The sequence below is a fragment of the Gossypium hirsutum genome, chromosome D06 (assembly GCF_007990345.1).
Source record: "Gossypium hirsutum isolate 1008001.06 chromosome D06, Gossypium_hirsutum_v2.1, whole genome shotgun sequence".
NCBI classification, from domain to species: domain Eukaryota; kingdom Viridiplantae; phylum Streptophyta; class Magnoliopsida; order Malvales; family Malvaceae; genus Gossypium; species Gossypium hirsutum.
The window spans coordinates 1,217,307-1,227,394 of record NC_053442.1 but is presented as its reverse complement, the minus strand read 5'-3'; the positions used below and the strand labels follow the sequence as shown (position 1 = coordinate 1,227,394).

At 32.7% G+C, this 10,088-nt stretch overlaps 1 pseudogene; it reads left to right on the top strand.

The window, feature by feature from the left end:
• The first annotated feature begins 1,877 nt into the window (after positions 1-1,877).
• Positions 1,878-5,259, top strand: LOC121203527 (cytochrome P450 CYP82D47-like; annotated as a pseudogene).
• The last annotated feature ends 4,829 nt before the right edge of the window (positions 5,260-10,088 follow it).

The window sequence follows — 10,088 nt, the reverse complement described above, 5'->3', positions numbered from 1 at the left end:
TCATTCAAGAACCAAGCATATCGACGTAAGATATCACTTTGTGCGGGAAGTCTTTGAAAAAGGACAAATTCTACTTGAGAAGATTCCGACAACAGATAATCCCGCAGATATGATGACCAAGGTGGTAACAACAATCAAGTTTAATCATTGTTTGAACTTGATTAACATCCTGAGAATTTGAGCACCTTTAGGTGTATGGCGCTCGAGAGCGCATTTGGAGGCACTACAAAAGATAGCTTTATCGAATTTGGGGAGTTGAAGGAAGTGTGTGAAGATGTGATTATCCTAATCAAATCTTCAAGGTGGAGATTGTTGATAAGTTAAATTAAAAAGGGGTTGAAAAGTCAAAAATGGTGGGAGGTGCAATTGGCACCGAAAGAAAAAAATAATTGGCAAGTTGTTTAAAGTTGAAAGGGATAATTGCAATTTTGGTCCTTAATTTTTTAGGCCATTTGCAAGTTAGTCCTTGAACTTCAACTATAAATAGGCCTAACCATTTCTCATTTCAACCATCCCAACCAATCTTTCTCTCTTAGTTTTCTCTCTTCTCCCATTTGAGAATTCTTAAGGAATTCTATTTGTTTGTAATATTTTGGAGATAGTAAAGTTATCATCTGGTGTTAGTGCCCGAGGACGTAGGTATAATTTACCGAACCTCGTTAAAACTCTTGTGTTCTTTCTTGTCCTATTTTTCTTTCAATATTTGAGGGTATAATAGTAGTATTTAATTGTGCTATTAAATTACTATAGAAGGGATATTCTGTTTAAGGAAAGACTTGGTATTTAAGAGATCCATGTGATCCACCTCTCTTCCCTGGGAATTGAACTTTGTGTGATTTTTTAGTACAATAATTTACACGCTTCCGACCCTATTGGAACAACAAATACCATTGAATCCTGAATTTAGTTACAAAATCTTAAATTTAATTGAAAAACTTAAAAAAAAATTCTTCCGAAAACTTCAAATTATACACTAATTTCTTTTATGATATTCATGATGAAAAAAAATTATTTTCTCAAATTAACTTATGTATCATTTTAAAAAATAATTATATAAAAGATGTTGAAAAATCGAAATCTCATATTATAAAATATCATCGTTAACTATTGATATGAAATAAACTATAATATACCTGCTACCACCAAAATTGAAACTTTTCATTACCTTTATGATCTTCCATCGAGAATACTACACTAGCCATGTGGTTTTATTAAATAAATGAAATCTATTGCTCACCTGTTTAGCTACGTTATCTCGAAATTTCAATCTAATTATTGTTCTATAAAAAAGGTATTGGACAAATGGAAAGTGAAAAAAGATAAGTTTTTTTATATGACGAAGGATGATTGTGTTGGAAGGCAATTTGCGGATCCAAGAAAAGAAATTTACTTGAGAAGATAAGACGATTTGTAATAGTTTCTTGAAAATAATGCGTTAAAAATTATTATTTAAATATCTGACTGTTAGAAGCGTAAGTAGTTCTCTGTTAGTCTATTATACAAATTGTATGCAGTTACTAAATTGTTAGTAGTAATAACTCATACAACACTTATATAAATACATTTGATTGTATAGATCGGAGAAGATAACAATAATCAATTCAATTTCTGAGAGTATTTTCAATCTTACTAAAGATATTAATAGGGGTACTCTCAAGTGATAGGCTATGATTATTTTGAGACGTCTAGTCCAGCTGTGAGGTCTAGTACTATATGAACTATTTTAGCTCTTGCGGTTGATCACAATTAACCATTCAGACAACTAAAGATCAATAATACATTTCTCAATAGTATTTATTAAGAGACAAGAACAAAAAAAAAAAAGATGCTATCGGTTGAATAACTGGTCAATAATGATAGGCGATGCTGTGACATTACTTAACCCTGTAAATCCAACTCCCTCATATAAATCTTCTATGAATTTCCTCGGCTAATGCACTCTGTTTTCCACAACGAGACAAAATTCAAAGATTGAATATATATATTATATATATGTTCTTATCTCTGCTACTCACTTTCCATTTCTTATCTTAATCTTAAAGTGGGAATCTGGCGATGGATTATTTCCATTCAGTCACAGGAATTCCAACTGTTGCAATCATTGCCTTTCCACTACTGTTTCTTTTCTCTTTCCTATGGATCTCAAGAAGAAACACAAACTCGAAGAAAACAGCGCCAGAAGCTGGTGGAGCATGGCCTATTATTGGTCATCTGCGCCTCTTAGGAGGGCCACAACCACCTCACATAAGCTTGGCTAACATGGCTGATAAATATGGAAAAATGTTCACTATCAAGTTGGGGGTGCATAGAGCTTTGGTGGTGAGCCATTGGGAGATTGTGTTGGATAGCCGGCACCCTTATGGCGCAGCATAAAATAAAAATCCGGCGATCCTAACCAGGGATCCATGTGTGAGGAACGAATCGGGGTGAAAGAGGTTGCGAAATTACCTAATGTTTATTCAGAGTAGACAGCAACACCTCAACAACGAGTAGTCTGATCTGCTGTCGAACCAAACCGCAATCTATCGTGATTCTGGCCTCTACGTAATCCACCCAGTTGACTACGAACGGAAGGAATCCCCAAAACAGTTTTAAGAGTTATTTTTCTTTGACGGCTGCCAGACTCAAACAAAGAAAAATGGGATTATATATATCCTTTTGTTTTAGGGTTTTTTTAAGAATTAAATAAATATAATAATATTTTAATCCGAAAATTATAATTACATTAATTATAATATAAGTTCGGTAAACCATATATTTATTTGAATTCTTATGCTAACCAAATTCATGTCCTCACTATACGTACAACAACCTTGTACATAATGTGTTGGAAATTTGATTACCGAATTAAATTAATTATTTAATTCAAGCGACCTCAAAAACAATACCAACTATGGTTTATTCCATTCATTTCAACTATAGGGTGTGACCCTGTAGGTTCTTGTAACGTTAGCAGTAATACTAGAACGATTCTAATGCTACGAACAATGAGTGGCATCTAGCAATGCATCATTGCTACCTAAGTCACAAGAGATCATGATTCGACATAACCTTTTTATGATTAACCTTTTATGCAATAATCCTTAAGCCCTTTATCTCTGGATTGGAAACAAGTCATGGAATAGTCACACTTGCATTGTCCATTCCATGTTCCTTGATATCTTAAGCAGACTACGATATACAAATAAGTATGACATCTAATATCAACTTATTTGAGCATGGCCATGCATTTCTAGTCTCACTTAATCAAGTGGCCTAAGATATTACTCCCATTATGTAGGAGAGACTTATCCTATATCGACCAACCATATCCCTCTACATAGATTGTGATATATCCAACAGCTGTCTTTATAGAACAACCAATTACGGTGTACGTTTGACTGTATCAAAATATACAACTCACAATGTTGGGATTATGATGATCTCAAGTCTGAGGATCATATGAATATTAATCATTATGAGTAATGTCGTGACAATTACATAATAATTCAAGAAACATACTCATAACGGGTCAGTCCAATATGTTGTTCTCTAACACACATATTCATGTAATGATTCTGACATTCCATATCAATGACAACTCTTTATCATCAATCAACTACACGTTAGTCTTAATGCATTATCGTTGTTCTATCCAACAATAATACTTGACTAAGGAACTTTTAAGAATAATCATATTATTCTCAGGACATTATTATAAAACAGTTTATTTATATACACAGAAAAGAAATTGAAATAATAATGGTAACGCCTTATATTAATAAACATTATAAATCAAGTATGTTATTACAACCATCTCATGATTGATCTTTGGGCATACTCTAACAGATTGCTAAAGAATGTCTCACCACAAATGATAAAGCGCTTGCCTCTCGTCCAAAACTTGCAAGCTCGGAACTTTTGGGTTACAACAGAGCCATGTTTGGCTTTGCACCGTATGGACCTTATTGGCGTCATATACGCAAGATAGCCACTATTGAGCTCCTCTCCAATCACCGACTCAAATTACTTAAACATGTAAGGGAATCCGAGGTGAAGACATCTCTGCAACAGTTGTACCAGCTGTGGAACAAGAAGAGAAGTGCTAACTCCGATAAAGTATTTGTGGAGATGAAGGGATGGTTCAAAGAAGTTACTCTGAACGTGATAATGAGGATGATTGTAGGGAAGCGAATTCCAAATTCCAGTGAAGGAGGTGAACAGTTGAAATGGAAGAAGTCGATGGATGACTTCTTTGTACTAAGTGGAAAGTTCTCAATATCAGATGCTTTGCCGTTTCTGAAATGGTTGGACATAGGTGGAGACATGAAGTGCATGAAAAAGACAGGGAAAGAATTGGACCAATTTGTGCAGGGATGGCTACGAGAGCACAAGCAGAAGAGAGCTGAAAATAAGGCAAATGGTGAGCAAGATTTCATGGGAGTGATGCTGTCTATTCTCAGTGATCGGGAGGAACACCATGCTGATACAATCAACAAAGCCACTTGTCTCGTACGTGCATATCTCTTAACCAAATAGATTGTTATTAATGGCTTTTTTTTTTTTGTCAAGATTGCTATTAATAGCATACATAAGTTGGAAATGCTATTATTTCATTGTTGATCTTTTCATGGTATTTGATCTAACAGGGCCTTGTCTTAGCCGCGGAGGATACCACATCAATCACATTGACATGGGTCTTATCTCTGCTACTCAATAATCGTGACAAATTGAGTAAAGTCCAACAAGAACTAAATGTTCACGTTGGTAAGGATAGATTACTTGTGACCGAATCAGACACAAAAAACTTAGTGTACCTTCAATCTATCATTAAGGAAACTCTACGCTTATACCCTCCTGCTCCACTCTCCGTGATCCATGAAGCCATGGAAGATTGCACGGTTAATGGATACCATGTTTCAGCTGGCACCTGGCTTATTATGAATCTTTATAAGATTCATCATGATCCACTTATATGGGCAAACCCTTTTGAATTTCAACTTGAAAGATTTATGACTACTCACAAAGACATTGATGTGAGAGGACAGAATTTTGAACTGGTTCCATTTGGAAGTGGTAGAAGAATGTGCCTTGGAGTTTCATTTGCACTTCAAATTTTACATTTTACACTAGCTAATGTATTGCATTGGTTTGAGTTTGAGACTCCATCAAATGAAGCTGTCGATATGCGTGAAGCACTTGGGATAACGAATTCTAAAGCAACAAGAAGTTCATATAATTCCTCGCCTACCTGTTTTTGTTTACGATACCACTAACTAATTGGTATTTTAATTTTATTATAAAATGAGTAGAATTCAATAAATTTCGCACCATAATTGTCATGTAATTATATCATATGCAAGGTTTTTTTATCCAATTAAATATGTGAACTTATCTTTAAAGTTTATTTTGGTCCAATTAGATTCTTGAACTTGATTTCTTGATTCAAATTGATACCTGCACTTGGTTTTATGATCCAAATTGGTACATACAGTAAATAATTTTTTCGAACCAGTTTGAGCTATGAAACAAAGTTCATGCACTAATCTGAACCAAAAAGTCAATTGTTCAGGGTACTTAATTGGATAAAAAAAAAGTTCAAGTACTAAATTAAACCTGGAAGTCAAGTTTAGGTACCAAAAAAAACCTTAATTACTAATTTAAACCTTGAATCCAAATTTAACTACCAAAATATACATATTTACCTTTTATATTCAGATATCAATTAAAGATTGTTTCTCTAATAAAATTTTAAAATCAAATATTTCAAAATGATAAAGACTATACCTTTTCAAATATTTTATTTCTTCACACATTTATTTCCTAGTATGTAGTACACATGCTAGAAGAATGTAAAATAAAATTAAGTGGATGAAAGTAAAACTAAATTAATAAAACTAAGAGGATGTTAAATGTAATGTGAATAAGAAGTGATGATGCAATTCCATTCGATTAAATTAATTTCTTCAACAATTTCTTCCGTTTTCCGCAATGAAAGATAACGGAAAAATTTTTATATATATATATAAAGGAGAGAGAACCTTTCCTTGAATGAATAGTGAATGAGCATACTATCTAACTATATATATAATAGGGAGAATCATAATTAAACGATAAAAAAGATAAAAGATACTTTCGTTGACTAAGTAAACAATGATGATAATACTTAATCACATGTATATATACATAATAGAGAAAGAACCATGATAATACTTAACTATATATATAATGGTGAGAGAACTATAAATTCAATGGAAAATACAAATATTTCCGCTATATGAGTAATCAATAATGATTGTTTCTAATAATATATATACATATGTATGTATATAATCGAGAGAGAACCATAAATTAAACGATAAAAAAGATAAAAGATGCTTTCACTGAGTAAACGATAATGATTGTACCTAATCATATATATAATGATGAAAGAATCATAAATTCAATAAAAAAATGAAATACTTTGACTATATTAGTAATCAATAATCATAGTATCTAACTATATATTTAATGGAGAGACAACCATGATAGTCAAACTGTTGGGATTTAATCGACAACAAAGTTTAAAAACAATCAAAACCGATTGTAGTGGTGTTTGAAAGATTAAAACAGAAGCAAAAACAAATGAAAGGTGAATGAACAAAGTGATTTTCTTCATTACTTGAATAAGGACTTTGTTACATAAGTTCAAAATATATTGAAAGAAAACAAAGCTTGCTTGTGCAAGTATCTAAAGGTTTACATCAATATAATGACAACCTAAATGACTACTAAATCAGCTAAGCACACAATTAACCTTAGCTGACCAAAGCAAAAATGATTACAACATTAACTAGCAAAAGTCAACCGAGTAAAACATTCTACTGTCGAATTACACCATGGACATTAGCATGCTTCAGCCGTGTTCCTGGTTCTCTGCATGCAACGTCTGCCTTGCATGGTTAATTTCTTGCATGTTGCTGCTGTTGTTGCCACCTTTGAACACAAACCATATATAATGGAAAGATAACCATAAAAAAAAACTTTCCCTGTATGAATAGTGAATGATGATAGTACCTACCCCAATAAATCCAACTCCCACATCTTTTCTATTGCATGCAGATCATAGATTTAACTATTGAAGTAGCAATCTAGAAATGGATTATCTCCATTCAGTCACAGCAACTTCAACTGTTGCAATCATTGCTTTTCCACTACTGTTTCTTTTCACCTTCCTATGGATCTCAAGAGGAAATACAAACTCGAAGAAAACAGCACCAGAAGCTGGTGGAGCGGCCATCTCTACCTCCTAGGAGGGCCAGAACCACCTCACATAAGCTCTGGCTAGCATGGCTGACAAATATGGAAAAATCTTCAGTATCAAGTTGGGTGTGCATAGAGCTTTGGTGGTGAACAATTGGGAGATTGCGAAAGAATGTCTTACCATAAATGATAAAGTGTTTGCAACTCGCCCAAACCTTGCCTGCACGGAGCTTATGGGTTAGAACAGAGCCATGATTGGTTTTGCACCATATGGACCTTATTGGCGTCAAATGCGCAAGATTTGCATTATTGAGCTCCTCTCAAATCATCGCCTCAATTTGCTCAAACATGTAAGGGAATCCGAGGTGAAGACATCACTGCAACAGCTATATCAACTATGGAACAAGAAGAAAAGTAGTAAGAGTGACAAAGTATTGGTGGAGATGAAGAGATGGTTCAGAGATGTTACTCTTAACGTCATTCTAAGGATCGTTGTAGGGAAGCAAATACCGAATTCATACGAAGGAGTTGAAACCGTGAAATGGAAGAAGTCGTTGGATGACTTATTTGAACTAAGTGGAAAGTTCAGATGCGCTGCTGTATCTGAAATGGTTCGACATTGGTGGAGACCTGAAGCTCATGAAGAAGGTAGGCAAAGATTTGGACTAAGTTGCGGAGGAATGGTTACGAGAGCACAAGGAAAAGAGAGCTGAAAATTAGGCAAATAGTTAATATATCTCCTCGCCTTCCTAATTTTGTTTATAATTCCATTAGCTAATTTGGTTGTTTATAAATTTCTACATCATACAAAATTGCCCTTTGGACAATAAAAAAATAATTATAATGTATTTTCATTCAGTTAGCACTCTTTTTCTTTTGTATTTTCTGCATTATTATATATACGTTTTGAAGATTTCCTTTATATTATGACTTAGGATGATGTGGTTTTGATACAGCAATTTTATATGTGTTATGTTTTAATTGCTTTTTATTGTCACGTCTTTTTTTAATTAAAAAAATAATTCACATGTTTGATTTTATTTAGGGAATATTTTGTTACGTGGCTTATAATTATAAAGAGATTGTGAACTAATGTTGTGGCATGTTGACCCCAAATGTTAACCAGCATGTCATCGGTTTACAATCTCTATATATGACACAAAAAATATCTTTTAAATAATAATATTCTCTATTAACTACTAATCCATTAACTATTTACTCAAATTCTAAATGAAAAACACAATTTTCTAATAAAAGAACTCAAATTTTTATTAGAAACCTAACTTTGTAAAATTCTTTAAAAAAATTCTTTATTAAAAATTTATAAAATTTGTAATGCCAAAAAAATAATTTTTATGAGTTTTAAATAATTAATATGATTTCTAATAATTTTCTATGATTTTCAACATATCTATTTATAAACTCCTAACAGCTGTGCAGATAAGCAAAACATCTATCACCTGAGTTACGGCATAACGGAGCTAAACAAAAAAACAGAAACAGATATTGCAGCAACCCAAAAGCTGAAGATTAACCATGCACTTGCATATCTTCTTTCTCTCCCTTTTTGTCAGCATTCTAGCTCTTCTCCCCCTATTTCCAAGAAGAGGCTTCCGAATTTCGAACCAAACCAGCAAGCCGAGCCTTGTGAGTATGCAAGCGTTGGATGTCAATGTTAATAGTATCAATTTCTTGCCACATGTTTTTGGTCGTAAATTATGAGAGTAAACCAAAATAAGTTATTTAAGTCCTCACGCATACACATATACTGATTTAACTTCACTTTTGCACCTAAAAACGAAAATTTAGATTATACATTAAGTAAAACACTTTTTTACTTTCTTAATACACTCACAATTACAAGTTCCTTAATAAATAAATAATATTATAACCCATAGTATAAAACCTATACAAGTCTTATAAATGTCTCACAAATTAGGGGTTGGGAAATAGTCTCCTTTGTATCACAAATTAGGGGTTGGGAAATAGTCTCCTTTGTATTACTATTAATGACAAATGTGGCTCATTAGAACTTCTATTTTAAAAAATTATGAAATAAAAATTTAATAAACGTAAAAGAGTATATAACTTTCTATTGTAAGTTGTCTCATTAAAAACTTTTACCAAAAAAATTTAGTAAGACAAAGCTTTCATTAAAGGAAAAGAGTACATGATGTTTTGGACTCCCCTTATTCACAATATCACCGAATATCTTTAGGTCGGTACATTCCATTTTATATATGAACCTTTCAAATATTACAACCGATATGCCTTGGTAAACACATCTACTAACTTATTGCTAGAATTAAGGTAAATTTTATTTATTTCTTATTTTTTCAATTAATATTTAAATATTAATATTATCTGTTTATTGTAAACTCATTACCATTTATATAGTTTTATTTTACTTCTTAAGCATGTGTTCTACAAATTAAATAAAATCTAAATATTAAAGATTTATGTTGACATGTGAAAAAATAATTAGCTTATCAATATGAGAAGCTAATTTCGCTTAATGTTTCGTTGTAACGGCAATTAGAACAAAAAACAGGCAGCACAAATAATAAGAGAAGAAAAGAATTGACACAATCAACCTACCCCTTGTACAAAGAAGTAATTGCAGTTCCAATATTGACCCCAATTGTCACAAATCACTCACTCAAATACCTCACAATACAATCGACAAATCTCTTCAAATAATATCTAAAAGTGTCACAAAATAGCCATAAGAACATAATAAAATTGACAACAAAGACACCCAAAAAACTGTTCTCAACATAAGAAAGAAACAAAGGCTAGTAATGAGAAAAACTCAAGAAAGTGAAAACGTCCCAGCTCTCTCTGTCGTTATTTACCAAGGGACAATC